At 43.5% G+C, this 15,897-nt stretch overlaps 1 protein-coding gene across 2 annotated transcripts in view; it reads left to right on the forward strand.

The window, feature by feature from the left end:
* Positions 1-15,897, forward strand: part of DPYD (dihydropyrimidine dehydrogenase) — a 346,394-nt gene that overhangs the window by 222,128 nt on the left and 108,369 nt on the right. The gene's annotated exons all lie outside the window — the stretch shown is intronic.

Consider the following 15,897-nt stretch of genomic DNA (forward strand, 5'->3'; position numbering starts at 1 on the left):
TTCATCTTTGCAGGAGTCATGTTCAGAAGTGAAGATCAGAGTGTCAGCATCATAAGCACCATCTCTTCCTTGGTCTAGTATAGATAGCTTTGCCTTTCCATCACAAGGAAATACTACTTTGTACTCCAAATACCTACTGAGGTGTCTCTCCATCCATGTGATGTCACAGACATCCTGACAAGTCACACCACCTAGAAACTTGGAATAAACCATTTCTAAACAACCAGGTACGGCTGCGCCCATGTGGACCTCACTTGCAACCAATACTGTGGGGATGGGGCATGGGGAGGGCACACACCATGCATTCTCAGGCCTATCAGAGGACCCTTCCTGAATGCCCAGATGCTTTTCCACATGAACTGAAAAGGACAGAGCATAAGGGAAGGGAGCCCCAAGCTGGAATATGGAAGTGCCCAGTAGTGCAGAACAGCTACCTGGCTTCCTTTATCTGAATTTCAGATCTACAAATCACATTAAAAAACTCCAGAAGTTGTTATTGCTGCAGCTTAAACTTCCCAAAGCCAGCCATCATGGATGCTTGGTAGGAGGTGAAGAAACCCACACAGCAGTTGTTAAATTCACCATATGGAAAAGATCCCTTTCACTACAGAAAACTGGCAGTAGGCCTAGTCCCTTAACATCAGAGGAAATCCTAGCAGAAGAGGGAGGATGAGGTTGGAAAAAGGCACTCATACTGGTTACCTTGCCCAGGAACTATACCGCTTGGTCCTAGCTAGTGTGGAGTGGCCAAGACTCCTCAATTTCCAGTGACTACTGTGATGAGTAGAAGGGAAAAGGCTATGAGGCAGGGAGCATATGAACACCTTCCCTTGTTTTTCTCATCCTTCACTACAAGGAAGTGGGAGGTTGGAAAACAGAAAGATGCTTCCTAGGAAAGAGAACGGAGCTGACATGGAGGAAGAGCAGCCACATTAACAGTGTGACTCTGCATATTCCAGGGGAGCTTCTGCTGCCCCATACCCTCAGGGTGTCCTCATCGCTCCTGGCATTGGTTCAGTTCTTCATGAGTTAGCAGGACACATTTTCCTCCTGTGGGCACATGTAAGAAGGAATTCAAGCAGGGCTCTGATTTACACCAGAAGTGCCCGCCCGTTCCTGTAGGCACAGCAGTTTCTATGTGCAGAAGTAAGTGAGCACAGACAGGTGCCAATAACAGAAACGTTGATGTGTTGAGTCTTTGAGATCATGTTTTCTTGTCAGGAAAAACGTTATGGGAAAGTCTTTTCCACAAGGCATAAAAAAACGCTCAAGCCTCATACGACTTGAAGAATAGAGATAGATGGTGGGAGTAAGCTACAAAGTCTGGTGCTGTAGGTTGGCACTTCTGGAGGATTAGGTGATAGTGGGGAAAAAAGAGAGAAAACACAGGAAAATCTTATCATCAGCATGTCTTATAGTTGTGGGGGCTACAGCGGCTCTGCTGGAGGCTTGGAAAGTAACAGAGAGCTGTTACGTGCTCAGTGGCAGACATAGAATCATAGAATCATAGGATAGTTTGGGTTGGAAAGGACCTTAAGATCATCCAGTTCCAACCCCCCTGCCATGGGCAGGGACACCTCACACTAAACCATGTCACCCAAGGCTCTGTCCAGCCTGGCCTTGAGCACCGCCAGGGATGGAGCATTCACAACTTCCCTGGGCAAACCATTCCAGTGCCTCACCACCCCTAAACTAGACTTTACATCCTAAAAACAGTAAAGAAACCCATTCTGCAGTATGCTCTGCCTTCAAAAAAGGTGTTCTTTGGGGACATCAAGAGAATCTCAGCTGATAAATTGAGCTTGGGTTTCTGAAAGCATTTGGTAGGGTCTTACTTTGAAACAAAGTTAAGTTCCGTAAGACTCGAGGGAAGAAACCCCATGAATAAGTAGCTAGTTAAACATAGGGAGTGATGCTAAGGAAGAAAGAATCCATGTTCACAGTGGATAGAGAGCTCAAGTAAAATTCCCTGGGGGTTTCTGCTGTGTTTTGTGCTGTTTCAAATGCTTATTAACAATCTGGAAAAGAGAGGATTTCAAGAATGTAAACTTTGCTGGGAATGCTAACTATTGTAGGGGGATAAAGATGAGAGCTGATTATAAAAGGTTGTGAAGGGTCTTGTATTACTGACTGACTGGCCAATGAATTGCCAGGTAAAATTAAAGGCATATAAATGTAAGTATGCACATGGGATAAAACAGTACTAAGTTTATGTATACAGTGATTGAATGTAAGCTAACTAAACTAGGATTGCAGGAGAGAGCGCTATGAAAATCTCAGCTTAATGCTGAATAGCATTGAAATAAAGCTTACCAAATACAGAATTTCTGGGGAGGGAGGAGAGAAGACAGCAAAACCCATCACAATGCCGGTGTATTTCCAGGTGATCCTGCACACAGAAACAAGAAACTCTGTGAGCGACAATGTCTGATCATGCATGTTCAAATGATGGTGCAGGACACCATACTGGTTAGACCCAACTGCCCCAAGGTTAACTTCTGGGGTTTTAACACACTCCAGCCATCAGGTTGAGGGAAGTTCATTTTAAGAAAGCACATTTCTTTTGCTGGAAACTGCGATTTGTAATTGCAAATAGAGCCACGTAGTAAATACAGCAAGATTTTTTTACCCTCAGTCTATGATCCAGCTGTTTGCGATGAGAAATTAGGGCCTTGAGGAGAAATGTGAGAAGATCTTTTACGCTTTGCACTTGGAAAGTACTGCTTTGTGGAGAAACCTGTGTGGTGTCGAACTGTACTTTCTTCCTATGCATGTTCCAAAGCCATGACTTACTCAGTTTGTTTTACTTTCACAGCTAAGGTTTGACAAATAGTAGGCAGCTCAGTAAGGCAGAGGACTGTTTGTACATACGCTAAGAATACCCTTTTGATTTGAAGAGTGAGTTATTGATCCCTGCAAGAAAAGAGCAATTTTCACTGCTTTGTGAGAACGAGGAAGGTGCCTTTAAAACTTTAGCCTTAGGGTAAGAACCAGGAGAAAATAAAAGCAGTTTCTGAAATACTTCACCAACTGTCTCCTAGAAAATGACCCAGTATTGAGAAAGACAAACTCCTTAATGGCCAGCATCAGCTGAAGCTGGTTCTGGATGTGCTTCGGCTAAAACTTCCTTTCTTGAAGAGAGACAGGAATGGTCATTAAGCAGGAGCATCGGCAAAGGAAATGGGCTGAACAGAAAGACAGGGTGATTAAAAGGAGATTTCTGGAATGTAAGTGCTGACAGTGACATGAAGAGGTGCGTGGTTTTGCTCATCCGTCTCATTAAGGTTTGGATTCCCTTTTATTTTTCTGTGCAGACTGTTATTTAGAGAGCAAAGCAAAGAGCTCTTCAAATACCTGACTGTTTTCTCAGTCTGGTAAGTTCCTGTGTGCACAATGGAGCGCTGCGAAATGGTCCATGAAATCCAGCTGGGTATCAGGCAGAGCATTCCTTCTTCCTAGAAATGGCCTCTGTAAACTGCAACGAAAGAAGTGTCATCGTGTGTTAAAAGTAATCTGTACACTAAGATGTCCATTTCACCCCCCAAATATGTGCTTAAAATAGCAATAACAACCTTGGTGCAAGGCCGTTAATAACCAGCCAGGGTTAATGGCCCTCAGCAGTGCCTCGGGCCATCAACTCCTCCCAGCCAGTCATTACTCCCTGGGAAATGCCCTTTACTGGGTACTTATTGCTTTAATAGTAGGATGTCGGAGATGCCATTGGATGGGAAGAAAACGACCTTGTGGCAGTGTTGAAGAAGTAACCCCCAAAGGGCAAAATTTAAGAGTGAGGAGCAGTCAATGATGCACCAAAATGAGAACCTGAACTTTGTCAGAATGACAAAATCTCGCTGGCCTTAGTATTGCATGTGCAGAATGGGTACCCCCCAAATACCTCTCCCCCCAGGTTTTCATCATGTTTGTCTTGGGCAATTGGGTAAATTACAAAATCTGATCTTTTCAAATGCACAATAGCTTTGACATTCATTTGTGCTGGCTGGGATGTGGTGTTAGTCTTTCATGAGGCACCGAGTGTATCTGATGTAGATAATCCTGCTTTTCCTCTCTTATGAAATGTATATTATAATCATAAGAAGAATAAAGCAAATTTATACTTGGTCAAAGTAGTAAGGATATGCTGTTCCTGTAGCCCATATTCTGCGCTTGCTTTCTTGATGTGGTTTACATGGGAGGCATTCTGCTAGAGCTCTAATGAAGAAAAACATGAAGGCTGGGTCTATATTTAAAAGTCTTGCTCACATACTTATGTAGGCTAGGAATACTAAAAATACAACTGCGTCTAACTGCTGTCCTGGCGGCACCCTCGTGTAGATGCAGTTACACCATCAAACTGTTTATTTTTGTTCAGGAGCAAGTAAAGAGTTTACTGATCTGAGCTGTGTAGATAGTAGGAGAGCTGGCTCTGTGCAGGCATGTTCTAGCTTAGACAAGAAAGGCACATGCTGGAATCTCTCACCATTGGAGCCAGCTCTTCAGTGTGATTGACAGCAGCTGGACTGTATCCCAGCCTCCTGTGCTTCCTGGGGAGGGGGGCTATGGAAAGATCTCAAATTCAGAGTGAAATGTAGGGATGAAGTGTTCCAAGATGTTGGATTTTTTTCCCTCATCCACTGAGAGGAACATGTAGATTAGCAGAAGTCCTAGTGGGCTCTGAACTGATCTTCATCTATTCCCTCAGCACTGATTCTGACCTTTTTATGCACATTGAGGTTAAGAATTAGGATCATAAACTTTTCCATAGTTATCTTCACCAAACTTCTTGTGTCTGTCGTATTTCCATGCCCTAGATCTTAGTTCACCCTGCCTTTATATTTTAATGGCCTGTTTGAAACTACTGAACTGTACTTGCTATTGAGGTTAAGTAGCAACTGCTAAACGTGCGCAATCAGGTGGCCAGCAGGACCCAAAGAGCAGCATCCTCTATTTCCCTCTTCATATAGTATTAGCCTGCTATATTGTTATGTGAACACAGACATCCCAATAAATTAACACGGGATAGCAAATGACTGTGTGTCAGCGTGGTAACTATCCATGTGCGTATTTGTAAGTGCAGCAAATACAAGCTAATTCATCTTCCTATGAATATCTTTAATTTTGGGCTTATTTAGTATGTTCTGGGGTTTTGAGAGAGCACTGAAGCAGCCGATTGCCCAACAACTCATAAATCAGCAGTAGCTTGTTTGTCTGTCTAAGCCTTGTGCTGTCATCTGTAGTGGAGATGGTAAGTCCTCTACATTGTGGAAGGAAAAACATGACAGGAAGCACTTATTTACTGAGCACTTAAACCCAAAGAATATTTTAAAGGCTTCTTTCCAGGAGACCTACAGACATCCTTTGTTAGGAGCCATATACGTTAAAGGGAAACTCTAAGAAACCAATAGAGTAGTTTTCTCTCCTGTTTCCTGCCGCTGCAGCTCCGTGGCTCACAACTCCAAGGAAAAATGCTTTTTCACTGCTTTATTTTCATATCTTTCCCATGTTTTTTTTTAAATATGTGCAGGGCTCCTCATATATATTTTATATAAGTTTAATTTTCTTTTAATTCCTTTTTGATGTTTAACATTTTGCTGTAAATTTGTACTGATGTCGATTGGTTCTGTCTATACATAACAGCTAGTTAAGGTCTTAAGGTATGGAAAAAATATATATGTTAAAGCTGTATTCCTAAATTTCAGGGTAAGAACCTGATAGACTTCTCAGCACACCATTTGTGGCCACCTAGCCATTTATGCCAGATACACCTCCAGATTCAAATCTGAATACACTTGCAGAATGTTTCCTTTAGGTTAACCACAGCTCAGGTGTGTAGAGCTTATGTGTATCCTGTAGGTACCCCAAATTAGAATCATAGAATAGTTAGGGTTGGAAAGGACCTTAAGATCATCAAGTTCCAACCCCCTGCCATGGGCAGGGACACCTCACACTAAATCATGTCACCCAAGGCTCTGTCCAGCCTGGCCTTGAACACTGCCAGGGGTGGAGCATTCACAACTTCCCTGGGCAACCCATTCCAGTGCCTCACCACCCTTACAGTAAAGAACTTCCTCCTTGTATACAATCTAAACTTCCCCTGTTTCACTTTGAAACCATCACCCCTTGTCCTATCACTACAATCCCTAATGAAGAGTCCGTCCCCAGGATCCTTATAGGCCCCCTTCAGGTACTGGAAGCTGCTATGAGGTCTCTCATTCTTACTTATGAGTAGTTTGTGTATCTCAAGGTAAAGAGGGAGCATTAAAAATGGATGTAAGTCACATTTGCATCCTCTTAATGTTGTGCTGTCAGCACCCCACTGGTTCCTAGGAGGACTTCTTCTGCCAGAGGCATCCGCATTTCACGTGATGTATTTTCGGTTTATCTTTTGGGGACCACACATCCTCACCGCTGAGTCACGGATAAAATCTCTGCACCATTACATGGCAATTGGTCTTAACAGTGCTTTCATTTGAATTAAACTGTAATCCTATTGACTCTTCCATGCATTTCAATGTTGAAGTGTCCAATCCCATAGCAGCAGGCTGCACAAGTTAGGGAACCATCTTATTAAACATCCAAATATTTAGTGAAAATAGTAAGGCCTCTTTCAGTTCCTCAGCATCTTCACATAAGCTTGCCTAAAAGATGAAGGGGTGGGTGGAACTGGCAGTTGAGGAGGAAAGATTAGTCAGAAGGTAGCTGCCAACTTCCAGCCCTTCATTTTGCATCTTCTTTGCTGCTGGAGCATAGCCAAAAAGCTACTTGGGTCATCAGCCATAACAGCTACTGCTTAAGTAAATTATAATGTCTGCATGTATAAAAAGCAAAGCTGCCCACTCATGAGATTTTCTGATCATCTCTCAGATGGGAGCACTTAAGACCTGCCATCACGAGGCTCTGTGCAGAGTGGCACTGTTGTTCATGGAATTTATGGGCCAGCTGGGAGATAACGGGATAATAGGAAGGATATAGGAAGAGACCGAGTTCAGTGGGAAGCATGAAGTGTCATCTTCTCTCCTTGAAAAGTTCTGTGCCTGACAAAAAGTGGAGTTTCTTTCTTTGCTGAGGGACTATTTGAATAATTTTCACTGTAGAAATAGTTGTATATGAGACATTTTTTCCATGGAGAATGTTTCTGGCTTGCCTCACCTTCTCAACTTCTCTTTTTTCCCTTCGAAAAAGTCCTGAAAGATATTACTAGCAAGGTTCTTTTGAGTGCCCATTTATTGCTAATCATTTGAAAAGTGCCGTAAGAATTCATTTACTAGAAGAAATGCTACTGCTGCTACAGGTTTATTGTTAAATCAGCCTGTGGCTGCCGTTAACATGGGCCTAACGAGATCTTCCACCAGGTCAGGAGGGCTCTTACTCATGTGGAGAGGTGAAAGCTGAGTAGGAATCAATGCACGTATGTGAGGGCATCTGGTGTTTGCTGCAGTCTGAGGTTGGTGTGTTGTCTGTGAGGGAGGTGGATGGAAGGCTGTGGTTGTGGGGATGGCTTTGCTGCTAGGCTATGGGTCTGAGCTGGCCCTTGGTAACAACTGAGTCTGATTACAAAGCAGAGCTGTATGAGCTTAGGTAGGGGCCGAAGAAGTAGACCCAAAGACTGTTTGATTTAGTACAGTGAAGGGGGAAAGCAAAACCTGAAGTAAAAAGGGTAACAGGGAAGAAAAATCAACCCACTGGCCCTGCAAGGAAGGAACAGTGGAGACAGCGATGAAAGGGAGCAAACACGGTAGCTTGCAGATTGCATCAGAGAAGAGAAGGCAAATCCAGAGGTAAAAGCCAGGTTTAAACAAATACCATACTGCGGCAGGTTTGTGGGTCTGGGAAAGGCTCAAAAGGCTAAATGTTAGAATTGTTAAAGATAGGTGGCTCTCTGCTTGGTGCAAGAGTATGAAAAGAATGAGACACAAGTACTTGTTGATCACGTGTATGTGTGCAGGGGGGTGGTTCATAGATAACCCGAGGTTGGCAGGAGCCTCGGGAGGTGAGGTGAGCTAGTCCAGCCTCCTGCTCGAGGTAAATTGGTTACAAAATCAGAACAGTCAGAGAAAATGAGGTGGATTTAGAGAGGATGCCCAGAGAAGTGGAAACTCAAGTGCTCTTCACAAGAATCATTTTAGTGTCTGGAGGAGACAGGCAAAGGTATCACAAGAAAATGAAGATCAATAGATAGAACAGTTATTATTACATTACTGTGTGCACTGGAGCTTTCTACCATCCTTTCCTCCATGCTTTCCAGCAGGAAAATATCCCAGAAAGACATCCTGTAAGAGTTCCTTTCCTCAGTGAAGTTCCAGTGGGAATGGATCCCATTGGTCATTGTAAAGATCCCTTTTTTCCAGCCCTGTGATGAGGTGAATCTGCCCCATGGAGCAGGCAGGTTTTGCAGTGTGAGGAAGCTCTCTTTTCTGTGGAGTCCCATACTTAGACCAGGCAGGATGGAATAGCATGAAGGGACTGAGAGGTCTCACCCACGTGCAGCTGGTGTTTAAAGCCCTCAGATAATTTTCTGAGGGAAGGAGAAGCCTTATAGCCCACACAGCTTCCTAATGAGCATCCCCTCATCGATCAGCACAGCCTCACCCTAAGAGCTGTTTGTGCAAAATCAGGTAAATTAGAAGTGATTTCAGTCCATCACTACAAGCAGAAGAGAGTGGGTGAGTTGTGGAGGCTGCAACCAGGCTGACAAAATCCTCCCAAGCATTTCTTTGGCACCAGCAATGTCACATGATGATGCAGATCACAGGGCTCTAACATGTAAAAGGGAGCGTTTTCTGTCTCTCATCTCTGAGCTACATTTTCCTCCTCATCCAGCACCGGAACCTGGAGTTTTCTTGAGCCTTCGAATGCAAGGAAGTGAATTAAAAGAAGCCCTGGGGGTGATGGAGAAGGGAAGAGAGGCTGGGCTTCTCAGGGATGCAGAGAGACAGGTTTGACTGGGGAATTGTGAGCAGACTGAATGCAGGAGTTGGAAACAAAGTTCCTCAGGGTTCATTTTGTCTCTTTATTTTTCTACTGAATTTGTTTTTTCCCAAGTTAAGCAGCTATTGTAATAGCTGTAATAGGGGAAATATATCTACGTGTATCTAGAAGCAGTCAGGGGCTGGAAAAGAGAACTTTGGGTTCCCTTCAGTCAGTGGTTGCTCATTCCCTCTGTAGGAGCAGCCTACATCACTTGAGCATAGTTTCCTATTGTGAGGATGGACAATAACAATTAGCAAGGTGTGTTAAAAGGACTGTGGGTATTTCTGGGCACATAATTTGATGATAGAAACATTTCTAAAGGTAGAGGGGGGGAAAAAAACATATCCACAAATCTGTGTTGCCTCTCACCAGCTTTGTTTTCCATATGTGGTCTGAAGAATCAATAATGTGTCAGCACCCTGGTGTAAAGCCTTTGCTACAGGTCATAGCATGTGTCTGAAATAGTGTAGAATTAGATATATCCTTTTTCTATTAGCTTCTGCAATATTGTATTGGCCTCCTCTGCTTTTTCTTTATATTAAATCAGTGTGGAAAGTGCAGAGCTACAGCAGGGGCATGGCAGATCCACAAGGACTTGCAGGTATTGTTTGCAAGGAATACTGCTGAAAATGAATGTCTGCCTGCACTCTTCTCTTGGATGCAGCATTTGTTACCTCCAGTCTGCTCCTTTCAGTAATGCAAATTTCCATTCACCCATGGATTTGTTTTCCGGCATTACCAAAGAGACTAAAGGTTGAACTAGGATAGGATCTAGGTTTCCTATGCAAAATAGGACTAGGTTTCCTATGCAAAATAAAATCCCAAAGATTCTATCAAATTCCCAGGGAAGGCTTCAGCTACATGGGGATTTTTCAATGGCATTTGAAGAGTTTACCTGAAGGGCTGAGATTTTCAACAGTCTGTCATAGAATGTAAATGTAAAATACTTGAGTTTCTCTGAAGCGTTTCTTACAGGGGCTGTATTTTCTTCCATTAAATGTCTGTTTTGAGGAACTCGCATTCCAAGTCTCTTTCACTCTTCAGGAATTACCCCATCTTAATTAAAGTGTCCTGGAGTGTGGGAGCTACATGTGCACCAGAAAGTCTCCATTTGTTTCTGTCCCTTCAGTTTGCTTTCAGTCACATTCCAAGTTGGTAGGACCCTTATTAAATGTTTGAATGGAAAGTTAGCTTTTCATTTATCCCCACATGCCATGTGCATGATCTGTGCCTTCACATTTACGTGTACAAGCAGGGTAAGGTCGTGGTAGCTTAACTCCTGCCCTGAAAGTGGCTGATAGAATGCCGAGTCTCACATGGCACAGGAGTAGTTACTCCACCATGCTGCTCTCTTGTTTTTGTATGGGTGCAGCCAGTCCTAAAGAGCGGTCTCTTTAGGTCTGTGCTCCCATCAAAGCCACAGCATTTTGTTATCTTTCAAAGCAATGGATTTGTTCATAACCCTTGGTTTTTATTTGTCTGAGGGTGTTAGATCCTAACAACTCTTGGCTTTCATTTGGAGCTATAGCCCAGGGTACTCACAGGCACCCATCAAAGAAACTCACTGATAGGAGTAGAGTCATCCTATGAAAATAACTGTCGTGAAAAGAAGTGTCTCCGTTTAGGCCGAGAAGAAGATCTTTGTCATGTCCTGCTTGTGCTGATCTGGTATATGTGGTAGGGTGAGCAAATGGTGATGTTTTCAAACCCCCATCTTCAGCTTTTTGAGACTTATTTGCATGCTGGTGGTGTTTGGCCTGGGTTTGTGTCAATCTGTTACATCTCACTTCCACTTCACTCTGAAAAACAACTGGAGCTTGCAATACAAAGCAACAAGATAAGGATAGAGCTTTATGGAGAAGATTTGCTTAATAAGACAGACAGCTAAATAAGAATCATGCTAATATCCCCTACTTGTCTTATTTTCACTTACTCAAATTACCTTGAATGTATTCTAAAGTGCAAGCTAAGGAGGAAAACAATGGCTGGTTAGAGCTTGTTAAATTATTTACTCTCTACTCCCTGAAAAGAGAGACGAGAAGCAGAATTATAGGTCAGCAGTGTCAAGGCATTCTACATTGCTTTGTCTTTATCATCATGCAGAATCTTTTTATTAAGGCAGCAGAGAAAGGATAGATTTATGGACTGAAGGTACAATGTTTCATATGTCCATATCCATCTAGATTGACAGTTTCTACCAACATGAATTTCCCAGGAGAGACGGTGTCAGTGGATGGCATCATTTACTTCAATGTTCCATTATTAAATTGATAACAAGATAATTCCTCTGCTTCTCAGAGACATGACAGGGTTTACAGTTGTTAACTTTCTTATTGCAGGGGATTTGATGTTCTAGGTAGCTTTTAATAAGAAACTTCTTTTTATTTCAGCTCTGCGACAAATCAGAAAGTACAGAGAAAGAGAAATCTGGTTGGGTCTGCAAGGCATCAAACTCGGGCTGCTTTCTAGAGGGTTCTTTTGCCACCAGTAAATCTTGGTGCTCCCCTTGTTTTTCAGTATTGCCCGTTTAAACATGCAGTATAGGATATTTGCTGCAGTTGAACTCTGTATCTTGTGAGGTGGGTGCTAGAAATGTTCTGTATGCCTGTAATTGCAGGTGGGTGGTTTTGAGGATGATCCTTTCACCAGCCAGCGGCCATTGGGAAAAGACAGGGAAAGAGGCACAAAGTGGCAGTGAGCCTCCAAGAATCTTTCTTCTGACAAAATGTGGACAAGAGGAAACGGCCTCAAGCTGCACCAGGGCAGGTTTAGATGGAGCTGAGGAATAATTCCTTCCCCAGAGGGTGCTCAGGCATTGGAACAGGCTGCCCAGGGCAGGGCTGGAGTCACCGTCCCTGCAAGTGTTCACACACCGTGGGGACGAGGCCTCAGTGCCATGGGTTAGTGGTGGCCTTGGCAGTGCTGGGGTAAGGGTTGGGCTGGATGAGCTTAAAGGGTTTTTCCAACCTGGCTAAATCTATGATAGCCAATACTTGTCCTGAACCTGACATTGTGCAAGAGACAGGGGTACAGAGGCGGGCTAATAGTGCAGGTCTGGTGGACCACATGCTCTTGTAGCTCCGTGTGTGCAGGACTTTCACGAAATGCCCCGAGTGTGTTGGTTTGTTACAGTGTGCGGGTGAGAGATGGCATGGGTCAGAACTGAGCATGCATACCCCTCCTTCAGACAGACAGAGGACCTTAATGCTGTGAAACAGTGATTCAGCTGCCAAGAAGTTCTGTCCTGCTGTGCTTATATAGGTGTAGGTGTCTTTTCCACTGGTAAGTGATGAACTAAACATGCTATTTTTGCCATTGTTTTAGAAAAACTCTATCTGCAGTGCCAAGCTTTTTCTTACTGAATGCTTCCTGAGGAATTTTGCTTAAAGAACTAGTTTGCTCAGACTAAGCAGGTTCTGTAGCAAGGCTCTCCTGTGTTGTTTGAGAAGAAACATGTCTTTAAAGAAAGCTGGAGGTCTGCCTGACCCCAGTGCAAATACCTTCTGAAGTTTAGATTAATCAAGAATAATCTTGTGAGTATTTGAAAGATGGATCTTAATGTAGTCTTCCGCACTGCCTCTATCCACAGCAATACTCCTTTTCCACACCTCTGCTTCCCAAACAGGTAGCTGTTACAAAACCAGTCCTTCAGCCTTCTTGAAAGCTCCTCTTGATTACAGAGCTCTCGCGGAAGCTGGGTCTTAAAGAGGCTTTTTTAAGGATCTCTTTCTATTTCTGCACGTCAGAAATAAAACCTTGGGGATTTTTGCAAGTGACTGGGAATCAGAAGGGGGTGCAGGTTGAGGGCAGCAGCAGTGTCTGAATGGAGCATCTGTGGACACTTGGTGCAGAGCTGTCCTCAAGCCTAGTGCAGCAATGAGAAGGGACAGCCAGATATTAGATGGGTGGCTGAATTCCCTGAGTGCAGGGAGATTATGCCCAGACTGGGAAGGATAGGTTAGGAACAGATCACGGGCTACGGCCTGTGTTAGATGACCAGACTAAAGATGGTTGTGTAGAGGATTGCGATTCCATTGCACGCATTGGGAAGTTCTGCAGGGATTGACAGTGTTCATGTTTCAACCCAGCCCCCTGAGATTTTTTTTCAGGCTCTTTGAGTGTGCTGAAACTCCCTTAATCCCTGAGGAGCAGTACAGGACAAACGGTAATTGTCTACCTAGAGTTTTACTGCTGTCTGGCTTTAAATAGATGTTCGCAGGTTTGTCTGACCCAGAGTCAGCCTGGTGATTTTTGTCTTCCTTCTCTTTGTTTTGCAACCTCTTATGGTGCACTCCATGTGTTAGGGAAGAAAGATCAGTTTAAAACATACACGGTGGCAAGCCTCATCCTTTTTACTTCTTTTAATGCTACTGCATTTATGAGGCATCTACATAGAGATAAAGGAAGAGGAAAAAAGCCCAAGCCATTCGCAAGGGAAATAGATTTGAGTTTAAGCTTCCAGAGGATTATTATAAACAGGGAGAAAAGATATGTTAAGGATTATGAGAAGTACCTTGTCAGTGTCCTTTTAAACAGAACAACTACTAATGCATTAGTTCCAGAATTGTGTGAAAGGTAGCTTTTTACTAGGTGCTTTAGCTACCATAATAGTTACCTTATAATCATGTCCTAAATGGTACCGTATACCCCCTCCCTTTTCCATCTCCCTTCCATCCAACAGACAGAAAAGTTTTATTGTAGACCTCGTATTTCCATGAATGATGGAGAAAATCCGGTGTGCAGAACTGTGTCTGATGTTACAAACAGGCATTTGTTCCTTTAGAGGCATTTGGAGGGATTGTCTATCTCCTCGTGTAATGTCAGGGCACAAAGACCCCGTCTAGTGACATCCGTCACTGCTGGGGAGGAAGCAGTGTCTGCAGGGCCAGTGTGCTCCTTGATGCAGGGAGGAGTGGGCAGGATCTCCTGACAATAGGCAAAATAGCAGTTTGGATGATGAAGAAGAGGGAAAAGCATGTACCAGCTATGCCTCTGATCTGGGATAAGGAACGGGCCAGGGATCCCACTGTGCTTCAGCCATGCACGGGCTCACCTCACTCAACATACGACAAAGCTACACTTTAGTCAACCTTCATTTACCACTTACTACACTTCAGCAGCAGCTCTATTGTAAGATCTGTCAGTAGCTGGCTTTTGTGAGCTGGGCCAGCGTGGTGTGGCCTCGCACTTGTGCTTCAAACAACTGTAATTAAACTCATGTCAGGTTGTCACTGCACATCAAGAGAATGGATCTGCCTTCAGGGAATGCTCCTGGGTTGGGCCATACACTGGACTTAACGGACTTGTGTGAGATACCAGCTGCTTGGGGCTGTGTGCAGGGGTGGTAGTGATGCGCGTGGCATCATAGGCACCAAAAATGTCATAAATGAATAAAACTAACGTTAAAATGGTGAGAAGGGGATGAGAAGCTGAAGTGTGAGACAATTGCTGTTTATTACTTTCCCATAAAAACCTGTGATTTTTATCACTTGTTACACTTGCTTTTCTCTTTCTAGGCAATAGGAGATAATATTCTGTGTGTGATTTTAGGAGTAGAGTCAAACCTCAAACATAACAGTGCCCCTAAATCCAGCCAGTAATGATGTCATGGGTACTGGTTTTGTCATGGGTACTGGTTCCAGATGAAAAGGCTGCAAAGGCATTTTGGAGAAGAAGAGTCACTTGAGGCAGGACAGTTTTGTTAACGTCGAGTGCTGGAGGATCTGTTTCCACCTAGGAATGAAGTTTAATTTCAAGTTCCAAGAGAGCACTGGGGGAAAAAGGCGAATGAAATCCCTGCTATTTTTAAGGTTGCATTATTCCCTGAGAGATCCTGGGTTTCCTGTGAACGGTCCTGGCAGAAATGGCATTCTTTGCTTGCAGTTATTTTTGTAAACCACCGCTCCCATCAAAAGTATGCGCTTCATTTTCAATGTGAATGCTAGAACTAATCAATATTAAAGAAACACATTGTCTTCATTAACAGCTCTTTGAAACATCACGGCTCTTGTTCCTCCTCTTCTGCACATCCCCAACAGAACCTTCACATTGCATTAAGAACGCTTGATATGACCTGACTCAGCTCCTTGTGAATACAGTCAACCACCCTTGTTGTCTTCCAGCTTTGCCTGCTGCAGCATACGGTTTGTGTTCAAGCTGACTCGTGTGCGTTTCTGATGTATTTTGGATTGTGGCTGCAACTGTGAAAACCCCTCTCGTGTTGTCAGTGTCTGAGTTGCTTTGCTGTACTTGGTTTATAGGAAATGTGAATTTGACACGATACGGTTTGTAGCTGACTTCCAGCGAGTGCATATTTTAACTGATTTCTTACTCTAGTTTCTCTCATGTATTCGTCCTTAAACTGAGTTTTCATGATGTAAAAATATTAGAGGCTTTTTAAAGAGATTTCTCGTTGCTTCCAGAATGCTCCATTTGTCTTGAGGATTCAAATAGAGCAGATTCTGCTTTATAAACATCTGACCTGTGGAGCTATATAAGGTTTTTCACAACAGAAAAAATCCTATGGCATAGGAGGGAGAGTTTTTCCCTCTGTCAGGAGCGCAATAAAAGCATGGCCAGTAATGGTTGTGTGCATCCAATGAGAAGTTCGGTCTGCAGACAAATAAGCACCTACAGGCAAGGCAGACACTTCATCAACTGCTTTCTTCTCTCCATAGACTCCCACCTTGCAAACATCAGCCAGGAGGGTGGATGGGTGGGTAGTCTGCAAGTAGGTGGGTGGTAGACTGATAGGTAGAGATTTATCAGAGCAAAGCAATAGAAACAATGGAAATAATGATGATGAAAAGCGGGATTGTCATCCTAAATTAATAGGTTGTAACCTCACCACATGCCATTGTCTCCATAGCTGCCTGCCTCTTTATACTGTAAAACCTCTCTTCTAAAGATACTGAATATCCAGCTCTTGTT

The sequence above is a fragment of the Pezoporus flaviventris genome, unplaced genomic scaffold (assembly GCF_033815535.1).
Source record: "Pezoporus flaviventris isolate CSIRO_AGI_PZ_B2104156 unplaced genomic scaffold, CSIRO_AGI_Pfla_v1 ptg000001l, whole genome shotgun sequence".
Classification (NCBI taxonomy): Eukaryota; Metazoa; Chordata; class Aves; order Psittaciformes; family Psittacidae; genus Pezoporus; species Pezoporus flaviventris.